This window comes from Pteropus alecto, unplaced genomic scaffold (assembly GCF_000325575.1).
Source record: "Pteropus alecto unplaced genomic scaffold, ASM32557v1 scaffold68, whole genome shotgun sequence".
Lineage (NCBI taxonomy): Eukaryota > Metazoa > Chordata > Mammalia > Chiroptera > Pteropodidae > Pteropus > Pteropus alecto.
The window spans coordinates 5,360,355-5,373,831 of NW_006441386.1; the positions used below are offsets into that span (position 1 = coordinate 5,360,355).

The 13,477-nt window shown below is 41.6% G+C and overlaps 1 pseudogene; it reads left to right on the plus strand.

Moving 5' to 3' along the window:
- Positions 1–9,796: 9,796 nt before the first annotated feature.
- On the plus strand, positions 9,797–9,912 carry LOC112485282 (annotated as a pseudogene).
- The last annotated feature ends 3,565 nt before the right edge of the window (positions 9,913–13,477 follow it).

A 13,477-nucleotide genomic window follows, 5' to 3' on the forward strand; every position in this document is an offset into this window, starting at 1 on the left:
TAAACTGAGAGTAGATAGTACCTCCCTTCAAGGGTACAATTCAAGGTTTAACCACTAGTGTTGTCCATGCAGGACAAATCCGCACTGAGGAGACAGGGTCCCCAGAAGAGCTCTGCTGGGCCAAGAGTTGACCATTCTAGTAGTGGACCATGGGAAAGTCCAGTGGCTAGGATGGCTGGTGCCACGCAACCCCAGTGAGAATGGAGCTCTAACATACAAAGGCCTTGGTTAAATATGACCACTATATCCAAAATATTTACAGAAAGTATGTCTAGTCCAACATTAGGTGTTATCACTGATGCATAAGTATTATTATCTTGAGTTCACAGTTGAGCAAATCAAGGCTCAGAGAAGATAAGGACCACAGGAAGAGGTGGAGTCAGGATTTGAACATGCATCCATCCAACTCCATGTTGACTGTGGGAGCCCAGACTGAGCCAGGAATGTCTGCCAGGAAAGAGGAGGTTTTTATCTTACTGTAAGATGGGAGATACTGTGGAGGAAGGGCAGAAAAGGCAAATAATTACCTATGAAAATGGGGTTTACCAAGGAAGTCCCTGGGTCACCATGAAGTATACTGAAGTTCCTGCACCAGAAAAGATGAATGTCCCCTGGCTCATCTGAGAGGACATCTGAGGCCTCCTCTTCACATGTCATGTCTGCCCAAACCAACCCTGCTAGAGAGCCCTTGACTTCTGGGCTTCTGAGTGCCTTTAAGATCCAGGAGGAAGCAGGGAAATATGTGGTCTCCCTCAGCTCTGAGGGAGAGGTCAGGAGCAAGGATGAGAGTCTTAGAGGCAAGAACACAGGACAAAACTTTAAGGAGCCACAGGAGTGTGGCAGTGTGTTGGGGGCAGAGGTTAGAGACCGACAGCAATTTCCAGGTTTGGCCCTGGTATAGAGGCTGACATGGCACTGGGCAGCCGGGAACACCAGATTCCATAAAAAATATGTATATATTCAATATGATAGGAAGAGAGAAAAGGGGTTAATGTAGGCAACGTGCTTAGACTAGTGCCTGGCATCTAGTAAAAGTGCTCTGTGTGACAACATAGAAGGATCTTAAAATTATTATGCTAAGCAAAATAAGTCAGACAGAAAAAGTCAAGAATCATATGATTCTATTCATATAAGGTATATAAAACTGAAAGCAACAAATGAACAAGACAAACAAAAAATCAAGAACTCATAGACCCAGACAACAGTTATGTGGTTACCAGAGGGCAAGGGTCAGGGGAGGTAGAAAAGCGTAAATAGGGTCAAATATACAGCAATAAAAGTTAGATTAGACTTTGTGTGGTGAACACAGAATGCAAGACACGGATGATGTATTACAGAATTGTGCACATGAAACGTATATAATTTTATTAACCAATGTCACCCCAATAAATTTAATTTTAAAAAAATAAAGTATAAAGATAAAAAAGTGCTCTATGATGTTTGAAGGTGTAGATGGAAAGGATTAAGATGGTATGTAGTCAGGATTCTCCAGAAAAACAGAACCAATAGGATGTGTATTCATAGAGAAAGATTAATTTTATAAAATTGGCCCACATGATTATGGAGGCTGGCAAGTCCAAAATCTGCAGTGTGGGCCAGCAGGCTGGACACCCAGGAAGAGCTGATGCTGCCATTCAAGTTCAAAGGCATCTGCTGTAGAATCTCTCTTGGTCAGGGAGGAATCAGTCTTTTTGTCCTATTTAGGCATTCAACTGATTATATGAGGCCCACCACATTAGGAAAAACAATCTACTTTCTTCAAAGTCCACCAATTTAAATGTGATTCTCATCCAGAAACACCCTCACAGAAACATCCAGAATGTTTGACCATACATCTGGCCACTGCAGTCCAGCCAAGATGACACATAAAATTAACCATCACAGATGGAGAATATAAAAATGGATGCAGAAAGCAGAATAATGCCCCCTCCCAAAGATGTCCCCCAAATATATGAATTTGTTACTGTATATGGCAAAAGAGACTTTGCAAATATGATTAAGAGTATGGACCTGGAGGTGGGAGATTACCCTAAATTATCTGGATAGGCCCAATGAAATCACATGAGTTCTTAAATGTGAAGAGCTTTCCTGGTTGAGTCAGAGAGATTCTAAGTGAGAAAGATTCGATCTGCCATTGTTAGTTCTGAAGATGGAAGAAGGGGTTATGAGCCAAGGCAGCCTCTAGAAGCTGGGAACAGCCTTAGGCCTCAAGTTCCTGAATTCTGCCACTAATCCAAATAAGCAAGGAAATGATTCTCCCCGAGAGCCTCCAGAAAGGAACACAGCTTGCTGATACCTCGATTTTAGTCTGAAGAGACCCATATCAAACTCTCGACCTAAAGAACTATAAGGTAATAAATTTGTATTGTTTAAACCACTAAATTTGTGGTGCTGTGTTGTGGCAACAATCTAGAACTAATACAGTGAGATGATAGGGACAGAGATGGAAGTGGAAAAGATAGAGACAGATGATAAAGACTAGAAATGTTAGAGATATACACGTCCCTTGAGATTTATCCTTCAAATGTCCTCGGACTTGGTTCCTTGGGACTTGATCAGAGTTCTTAGAAAGCTATGGTCATAAAAATGCCAGAACATCCCTGATTAGTCCGTAAACAGGGGAAAGAACAACTACAACTTCAGAAATCCCCACGGGGGAAAGAATAGGAAGATACATAACATGTGATAGGCTCCTGTTATATGCCAGGCACGGTACTGGGTTCTTTACCCATGCTCTCATTTTAGATACATCAACCCTCTGGAATAGCCATTCTTATCTGCATTTCACAAACGAAGAAAACTAAGTTCAGAAAGATAAAGCCACTTGCCCCAGTTAACACAGCAGGGTTTGAGTCCAAGGTCCAAGGGGACCTTCCATGGCCTAAGGTCTATGAGAGTGACCAGAGGACTACAGAGAAGGGTAGTACTGCTGCCCATACTGACAAAAGCAACGGAAGCAGCAGGACTCCAGGTGGATGAAGCAGGAACATGAGGAATAGAAAAGCTGTGGGTCACCATATCACAGGTGAGTGTTATGGGCTGAAGAGAGTCCTCTTCCTACCCACCCCGACAAAAAATAATTCACATCTCTAAACTTGGTAACCTCAGAATGAGACTGTATTTGGAGATAAGTTCTTTAAAGAGATAAAATAAGGTCATTAGGGTGGGTTTCATCCAATATGACTGGTGTCTTTATGAGAAGAGGAAATTTGAACACAACACACAGTGAAAAAAGACCATGCGAGGACACAGCGACAAGGTGGCTATCTGCAAGCCGAGGAGATTGGCCTCAGAAGACACCAATCTTGCCAACACCTTGTCCTCAGACTTCCAGAGCTGTGAGAAAATAGTTTTCTGTTGTTTAAGTCACCCAGTTTGTGGTATTTTGTTACACAGCCCTAACTGACTAATACAGTGTATATGGCTTAGATCAAAGCCCACTGAGATTATTGCCCACATCCATGGAGCATCCTTTCAGCTGGTGTGCCCTAGGAAACAAGGGAAATATTTTAAGTGGCTTGTCTGAAATACCTATGTGTCTTCAGAACGCCTGTCTGTACTGCTATCCCTCAATAAGAAAACATAAAACTGGCATTTGCTGCAATAGCTATGACACTGCTCATCCAACTACTAAACAAATACATCTCTCATGTGTTGGGACTGTCATGGGAGCCAAGAGTGAAGGGAAAATGAGAAGACTAGTAGTGTTGTGATGTGCTTGATATATTTTCATTTGCAATAACTTTTATATTTCTAGATCCCCCCACCCAGTGTACAGGATAGAAAGCTAAAATCTACATATCCCAGACCTCCTTACTGCAAAGGTTCAGTATGCAATTTAGGTTCAGTCATTGAAACACAGAAGCTTGAGATTTGGAAGACAAAAGCGGGGCAAAAGGAAGCTTCAACAACCTAACACACAAGCTCCAAGAGACAGGGGTTTGTGCAATGTCTGGACTCCAAGCATCACACTCCCCAAGCTTCCTGACCTTGGGGACCACAGCAGTTGCTTGACCTCTAAGAGATCACAGCTACAGTGGAAGCCCCTTAAATCTCATTTCTCTAGCCCTCCCACCAATTATATAAGCACTTGATAACCTATATTAAATTCCTTTCTGCTTGAAATGCTAAGTGTGGGGACACCAGTCAATTGTACGGAGACTCTATCCAAGAGAAACATGTCTGTGATGCTCCTCAGCCTGGATGAAATACTTAGGATGATGTTCAGACTAAAACTAAATGTGACTTTGGATTTGACACCACTTTCTGAGTAAACAGAATCCTCTAGAGCTCCTTGGAAAATACCAGGCAAGGATAGGAGGTACATAGGAAATAACTTTTCATTGTCCTTTCTGGGAGGACATAAAATACTTCAAAAAGTTAAGCCTTTTCCTAAGGGAGAAAAACTCCATTTCTTGTCTGAAATACATTTATTGAGTGCTTACTAGTCATTCCATAAATATTTATCAAGTATCTACTATGCACTAAGCATTGTACTAGAACAATTACAAAAGTTAAAAGATGTTCGGAATAAAATACTCCATTACTCATTTTAGACGTTTTCCTTCAGATTTTTCTTGCTCTATGGCATAAATATGTGCATAATGCTTCTCCAAAAGCTACTCAATTCTTCAACACCATAAATTAAATTATCTTTTTCTCATTATTTGTGCTTTGCTTTAGCATATAGTATATTCTATTAAAGAATTGCCTCTAATTTGAGTTTTAAACATTGGGTCTGATGTGTTTAATAACTTCCAATGCTCTTCTTTTCTTAAAATATTATTTTATAGTCTAGCCTTTTTGTTTATTGTACTAGTTAGCTTTTGCTCGATGGCACTGCAATAACAAGCAGACTCCACATCTCAGTGGCTTACAACTGTAAACGTCAACATGGCGGCTACTGTGGCACTGTTCCATGAGCTTCCTCATCCAGGTTCCAGATTGAAGAAACAGTCCCCATCAGGTACATGCTATGCTCACAGCAGAAGGAAAGCAGCAAGAGGGCATTTAGGAACTCAAAATGCCTCCTAAAGCTTCTGCTAGGTTTTTGCAGACGTCTCATCTGCTCACATGCCCTTGGCCAAAGCAAGTCACGTGACCAGGGCCAATGTAAATTTCTCCGACAAGAAGGCAGGTATGTCATATGGCAATGGTCAGGATGTATGGTTCTTTGTCAAAAAGGTGGGATGCTTCACAAGGAACAAAAATATAATCTACCACATTTCTCCTTTTGACAAAATCCACTAAAAATGCCTTTGAGGCTTTTAATTTACAGGATATTAAATGTATACACTAACTTGAAAATAATACACTTCTTACAGTCTTTAATCTCTCAACCAGAAATATGACATTTCCCTCCATTCATTCACAACTCATGGTCATTTCATAAACATCCTGTTTTTCCACATCCCATGTGTGTATGTGTGCGTGTGTGTGTGTGTGCGTGTGTGTGTGTGCGTGTGTGTGTGTGTAGCACCACATAAATGCTGTCATTTTTTTCTATGTAGATTAATGAGCCAAATACAAAGATTATTAAAAAATAAATTTGAATAATTATCACTTCTTTGATGGCATTATTGCTTTCTAAACTTTGAAGCAATGGAACAAATCAAGAATGAGAGTTCATCAGTTTAAAAGACATAAAAGTTCTGAAAGAAGCACAATTAAAATCAAAAGGGAACAACTGGAGTCAATAATTGCTACAAATGTGGCCAACAAAGTGTTAATTTCCAAGTCTTAGAAATGATATATGTTTGGTGGTAGTAAATGCAGTGGGGAGAGGCATGTTCCTCAAGAGAAACTCAAATCAAAAAGAGAAAACCTATTTTTAAATGGTTCAATTTCACTGACAGCCAAAGAAATGCAAATTAAAACTACAATAACATGTTGTAAATGAGCTCTGAACTGTTTTCATTGTAATATTTGATGCTAGTGAGGTTGTAGTGAAAAAAAAAAGACTCATATGCATTGCTAGAATAATATAAATGAGAACAGCTTGAAACAATCTCTTAGCAAAACATTTGGACAATGCACATTGAGAACCTCAGAAATGCTCATCCCTTTGACCCAACAATCCCACATCTAGTACTTTGACCTCAAGAAATTATTCAAAAGATGAAAAAAGGTTATTTTTAAATATTCACTGCAGTCTTATTTGTAAAATTTGAAAAAGCAATATAATATTGTGGACAGAGTAAAGGATGTGGTTTCAAAAAAAAAAAAGAATTGACTCAAATTCTGATCGTGCCTCCTATGTCATCTGATGACCTTTTAACCACCTCTCAGCCTCCACTACTTCTCTGTAATCCTTTGCAATAAAGCAGGACCCTTACCTGGCAGGCTACTGGAAGGACTGAATGAAACGTTATGTACACAAGTGTTTTGTAACTGATTATAAAAGATATTTTCATTATCTTCACCATCAAAGTAAAGACTATGAAACAACCCATAGAGACAATAATAGGAAACATGTTATGTAAGTTATGCTACATCCACCCCATGGAGAATCATGCAGCCATTTGGGACTGGAATAATGAAGATAACCTGAAAGGACACTTCTGCTCTGTCCAAGCAGAAAACAAAATGATGTTATGACAATGCAAAATCTATGTACCTAAAAAAGGAAGAAACATGGAGAAAAAAATGAGGACAGCTTCCATGTTATGATAGTAAATTGCAGGCAACCTTTCTTTTATTTCCCTTATTGCTATGATTTGTTTGTGCACTAAATCAAAGTCAGGGTTGAGGAGAATTGCTGTTGAATGGTATAATGCTTCCTCCTGTCTTCCGAGATACTGTGGGCTTCATTACCCTTCCCATAGATTGTGGAAACTTTTCTCTCATTACCCCAGCCTCAGTCCCCTGGGTGAACATCTACTAGATCATAGTGTATTCCATTTCATTCACCCTAAGAAGTTTTACTGAGCAACTACTTTATACCAAGTTATTGGGGTCAAATGCAGGCCCTCTGGAGCAGAGAAGGGCCAGTAGGGTAAAGAGGGGAGTTGGGGCCTTCACAGAAGGCAAGCAGAATGGCCAGTGTGAGGTCATGTGGGTGAACACTTTTCCATGAGAATCAGAGCCCAGCATGAAGTTTGGCACATAGTGAGCACTCAATAAATATTTGTTAAATTGAATGTAACTAAACTACAGTGAATGGGGGAGCCTCAATCCCATCTCTACCCTCTCCTCCTCCAGCCCAGGGTCAAGGATAAGCTGGGCCTTCTTGGGGAAGCCCTGGCCTTTCTCCTGGTGGTCTCCTTCCCCACAGCCTAGCCAAAACTAAGTCTCCTTGTCCCTGAAAAGTGTGCTAGAAAATAGCACTGCCTGTCCCCTAAAGACCTCCAGGTCTTTGATATTTGATAGAAGAAAACTCCAGACCTGAGAAAAACTGACAAGGAACTTTTTTCTGATTTGTGAAGTCATTTGTAAAAAAAAGAAATTTAAAAACCTGCAAAGAAACAAAAAAATGGTCACAGTTGGGTTTAGACGTAATGAACTACTTTTATTGAAAAGAACAAAACTTTAAAATTCAGGAAGACTTTAAAATTCTAAGGAAAACAGCCTTGCCTTCTTTGTCATTTGTCTTCTGTGGAAGCTGAAGATCACTCGTCCAAGATGCACTGTTCCCCTCCCATATGTGTCAAGGGCCCATTGTGATCACTAATTGCTTCTTCTTATTAATGTTTTCAAGGACCTTTGGCAAGCCTTCTAGCAATTTGATTGGTCAATCAATGGACCACCGTTGTGGGCAGCGGCCACCTCCCTATCATGCTGCATGGAAATGTTTGCCTGAGGATGGTCATTTTTTTCTAAAAAATAAATTTCTCTTACAGTAAGACTCGCAATAGGTTTTCCTTCCCTGATCTTCTTATCCATTTTTTGCTAAAATAACATTTTATAGCTAAAGAATTTCAAACACGCTTAAAGCCAGGTCACATCACAAGGCAAAGAAAACGAGTGGCCCCCTGGAAAGATGGACCTCCAGGGTCCTTCTCCAACCGGGTGGCAGCTAAGACTCAACTCCCTAATTTCTGGCGCTTTTATGCCAGAGCCATGTCTCCGCCTTTACTATTCAAAAACGCACCCATGTGCTCATTTCCAGGGATGGGTCTCTGGGAGTCGGAAATGTGCGAGTCTCTGTTTTCTGTGTCATGTATATTTTACTTATAATGTTTACTGACTTTATTCCTTCAAGTATGCATTTTCCAAAGCATTAGACCTTCAGGGGCATTTTGATGGTGTGCAGAGCAAAGGGAGAGAATGTGTGAAATCAGGAAGACTGCTCAAAAGATTTGGTATAGAGGGTGGTAACAAACCTGGTGTCCTTGTTCCTACCTTGGGCACAAGAGACACCTCCCTTGTGGAGTTAAAGCTCATCCACCATTTCTATGTTTGGGAAGAGCCACTGTTTGGAAGAGTAAAGTAAGATTCCATGGAACTGAACCTGAGAAACTTCTTTGCTCTCTCTGAGATGATTTGACAGGGTGGAAATTCTTTTCTCCATAAGAACTAAGCGAGGCGTCCAAGAAACACCCAGGAAAGGGGAACGAAGAGAAGTTGGCTCCTCAGGACAGATTCTGGCAGTGACTTAAGCTACAGGGCCTGTTCCAGCTATCCACTGCTGCATAACAAACTACCCTAAACTTCATGGCTTAAAATATCTTTTTTTCTCTCATGAATCTACAACTTGGACAGGGCTTGACCAAGGAAGCTCATCTCTGCTCTACTCGGTGTCTGCTTGGTCAGCTCAAATGCTGGGGCAGAAACCCTCTGAGGTTCACTCACATATGCTTGGTGGTTGATGTTGGCCATCACCTGGGACCGCAGCTGGGCCTGCACACAGCCTCTCCAATGACTGCCTGGCCTTCTCACAGCGTGGCAGATGGGTCATAAGATTGGAATCCCAAGAGAGAGCCAAGTGGAAGCTGCATAACCTTTGCTAATAGACCTCACCTCTTGATAGAGAGGTGGCAAGGTTCTGGAAGAGCTTGAGGGGCTAAAAATCTCATCGAAGCCATGTTTGGGGAAGATAACCTGCCACAGGGCCTTGAAGTTTCCATGTAGCTCTGCCCAGCTCCTGGGGGAGGAAGAGGATAGAGAGAGCCGAGACCAGAGCTACAAGAGTAATGAATTCACTGCAGCCTGGTGTGTCTGTCACATCAACAATGCCCCAGCCATCAGCTCATGGAAACAAGCTAGCTAGGGTATAGCTCTAGAGGAGAACTAGGAAAGCCCCCACCCCAGGAGACTCAACGGACAGGGCCCACTACCTCTTCCAGACTCTGTATGTAGCCCCTTCTGGCTATACCCAATATCTTCTCCCCGCTTTCTTCCCCCTAGTGTCTGTGTCCCCAAGTCTTTCTCTGGGTATATCCTTCCAAACTAATTCTCTCTCAGACTTTCTCCAACCATTCACCTCCTCAAAATCAGCTTTCCCCTCCTCTCCACCTTTGCCAAATATACCAATCCAGCCCCTCCCTTCACCACCACCTCTTTTCCCAGCCCCCAAGTTGCACAGTTTGGATTCAGTCAAAGATATCAGGAGCCAAGAAAAAAATAGATGTCATCCAGGAGCAACAGGCAAGGGATCCAACTCTGTTGATAAAGCTTTGTTTCTTAAGCTGAGTGCTGAGTCTCATGCTTGCTCATGTGTTATTTTACATGTGTCTAAAATAGTTTATAATAAATATTTATGTTAAAGATACTGGTGATTCCATAGTGTAGCGTTTAGCACATCTGCTTAACACCCAGAAGGTCCTGGGTTTGCGCCCCAGTGGAGCCATGGTCCATGGTCTACGGCCATGCCACCCTGAACAAACTCAATGTCTGATCTTGGAAGCTAAGCAGGATTGGGCCTGATTAGTACTTGGATGGGAGATCACCTAGGAAGACCAGGTGCTATAGGCATTAATAATAATAAAAAGTTTTTATATTCCAATAAACTCAACTTCCACATGGATGTTTTATTTTCCTTTGTCTTTTATTCCTTCTTTCCCTCCTTTTTTTTTCTTTTCCTCTATTTTTAAGATTATAGATTTTTTTTTTATTTTAGAAGTTGGTGCTATAGGCATTAATAATAATAAAAAATAATAAATAAAAAAAGATACTGATGTAATCATGTCTAAACCCGGGGACCTAGGTACACCTCAGATTTTTCAGAGCCTCAGAAAGTCAGGTGAGACGTCCGCACATCTCTCCCTTTCATGGCTGCTCTCCCCTCTCTCATCACCATCATCACCCTACCTGGTTACCACCGCATAGTCCTACCCTCACTGGTCATGGCAGATTAAACCAAGAGTAATCAACCAGATCAGTTAGAATCTCCCACCAGGAATCTGAAATTAGAACTGAAAGACTGCAAGGTAATGTGTTGTTCTTTGCAAGTTTGTGGGCTGTTTAGGAGGTACAGATGGATTTCTCACCAAGAAAAACAGTCTGCAGAAAGAGATGAGAATGTGGCAGGTGTGTAGAGAAAGGACTAAGACCAGTACTGCCCAGGTTTTGATTCCAATCTCTTCCTGATGCCCAGTGATTTTCCTACCTTTCTTAGGTCCTGGGAGATGCTGTCACAATTTTGTAAGAAATTCCAGTTTTCTGATATAAGAAAGGCTTTGCCATTGCCCAACTCCATGGGAAACCACTCACATAGTCTTTCAAAGTAAATGCCATTTTGTGGAGAAGATGCTGTTCACATGTGATTCAAAATGAATAGCACCTCCCAGAGTTCTGCAGTCAGGAATTTCATGAGACCCTAGAGATAGCCAGATTTAACATTTTACTTGATCACCCCACTTGACAAATGGTAGAAGCCAGCATTGTTGGGGGGAACAGAGACTGAGACTCTGGTTCCCCCAATAATCTCAGGCAAGTCACTACCCTTCTCTGGTACTCAGTCTCCCACCGTCAAAAGAGAATCTGTAAGGAATGGCTGGACAGTCACCTCCAGTCCAACGCTGGTGATTCTTGTGTCTGTTTTGAGAGCGTGTGCTGGTAAGAACACTGTGCACTCTTACCTCAGGAAAGATTTCATTTAGATTCCTTGTTAGAGAACATGTTGGCTTTCTTGTGGAAGATGGTGATTTATGCTGAAAGTCACCTCTGCAACAGGATGCTGAGATGCCTTCTCTGTGCATTTTTTTTCAACTGTACATTCATTTGTCCTTAGGACAACAGAATAAAACAGGGACGTTTAATATCAGCTTCACTGGCTCCTTTGCCAATCTCCACTGAGGTCGACTTGCCTTTGGCTTAGGGCTAGGGTTAGGGTTAGGGATAGGGTTAGGGTTAGGGTTAGGATTAGTGTTAGAGTTACATTTAGGATTGAGGTTAGGTTTAAGGTTAAAGTTAAGGAGAGGCCTAGGCTAGGATTAGGTTAGAATTATGTTACGGCTAAGGCTAGGATTTCAGCTAGGTTTAGGGTTATGATTAGGATTAGTTTTACTTTCAAGTTTAGTATTAGAGCTAAGACTAGGGGTTAGTTTTAGGGTTATATGCAGGCTTATTCTTAGGGGTACGCTCAGGCTCCGTGACCTTGCCTTTCACTTCTTCCTATTTATTTCCCAGTCTCTTTTGCATGTCTCTTCTTCCACCCAGCCTTTAAATACCAGTGTTCCTGGAGTCACTTTTATCTCCTAGAAAATCGTCTTAGTGTATTACTTACTTATAGATAAATATGAAGATCTTAAGCTTATAATCCAATCAGTTTTGACAAATGCACTTTCCCAGGTAAGCTGCAACTCTATCAAGACCCAAAACATTCCATCATTCCAGAAAGTCATCTGTATTATTAACCCCAGAAGCAACCACTGATCTGATTCTCATCACCACTGCTTGGTTTTATCTGTTCTGGACTTACCATAAATGAAATTATACAATATATACTCTTGTGTAAAGCTTCTTTCAAACAGCGTGTTTTTCAGATTTATTCATGTTGTGTTACACTGACTTTTTTAGTACGAGACTTATATTCCAATATTTGTAGTATGAGGCACTTTATTGCTATCTGCCCAAAGCTTGTCACAGAAAATATACAGCTCTCATCTGTCTACAGCGTTCACCTTACCTCGATTCTCATACAATGTGCTCTGCTGAACAACCTTGAGTCTTAGATGCCTCATCATTTATTTCAACCGTGGTTTGTGAAAATGTCAGCTTCTTCTTCATCAGCCTGTTCAATTTGCATGAAGAGCAATTAGAATAGAATGTGACAGGGACAGGGTGGTGTATGGCATCTTTCTGGAAGTAGAGAATGTGATCAGAGATGGCTTGGCATGATAGAGAAACAGACCGATAGGTAGTTGGAAAAAACAAGTTTAGACCCAGCTTATTCACTGGGCTTTGCAACTTTAGTTCTATCAGTTTACCTCACCTCACCCATAAGATGTGGATTACACATTTGCCATAATAATGACAACTGGTATTTCGATAATAACAACTGGTATTTGCATGTTGTCACAGAGAGCAAATGAGACTGGAATTATTGTAGGTACCTGGTGAAAAAAAAATCAAAAATGCTTTGTGAACTGTGAAATGCTTATTGAAGCCTCTGCCTGTGCTCTACAGGGACACAGACAGGCTGCACTGTCACTCCTCAGGAATCCTGCAAGTTGGCCCCACAGAATCACCCACGGACCTTCCCTTGTCAGCATCATTAGCCCAAGAGTGTTTTCCAAACCTGGCCCCACTGCAGACCTGCCACTCAGAATCTCCAGGCTCATGCTCCATAGCCAACTGGTTTTAAGTTTCCCAAGTGATTCTGGTCTTGGGACAGCACTGTGCAGCTACCGCTCCTTGGGGAGGATGGATTTTATGTAGTTGGTAGGAGAGTCAATCCCAGAAAATTCATCTTATTACCTGCCACAGGTAGGCTGACCCCTGGGGGGCCAGACAGTGGATACCACTTCACAGCAAGGTACTGCTGGAGAGGGTAGCCACCATTTCCACCAGAACTGCTAAGACAAAGAAGTCAGTGCCCACCAAATATGCTAGGTGTGCTCCTGTGTTTCCCAGCCGCACTTACAAATAGGTTGGAACCATGTCAATAGTTTTGGCCAATGTACTGTGAGCAAAAATGACACATGTCACTTCTAGGTTAAGGCAGCTAAAACCAGCAAGTCTCATCCATCCATCCCTTCTCCTTCCACAGAGACCTCAGAGATGGCATGTCCTCAATGATACCTCCTTCAACCTGGGTCCCTGAGGGACAGTATGGAGCAGAGGCTCCTGTCAGCTCTCACTAGAAATGTTACAGGCTCGAGGGATAAATCTTTGTTGCCCAAGCCACTGAGATTTGAGTTTCCTTTGTTACAGCAGTTAACAATAATTACCCTGACCAATGCAATTGCATACTAACTACTTCCAAATATCTCTCGGAAACTGAAATGCTTTGAATATTAGAAGAAACTCAGGAAGTTTAGCAGCCTCGATAACTACCCCCAAGAACTCCCAAGTAAATGACCAAGTCTATCTCTTA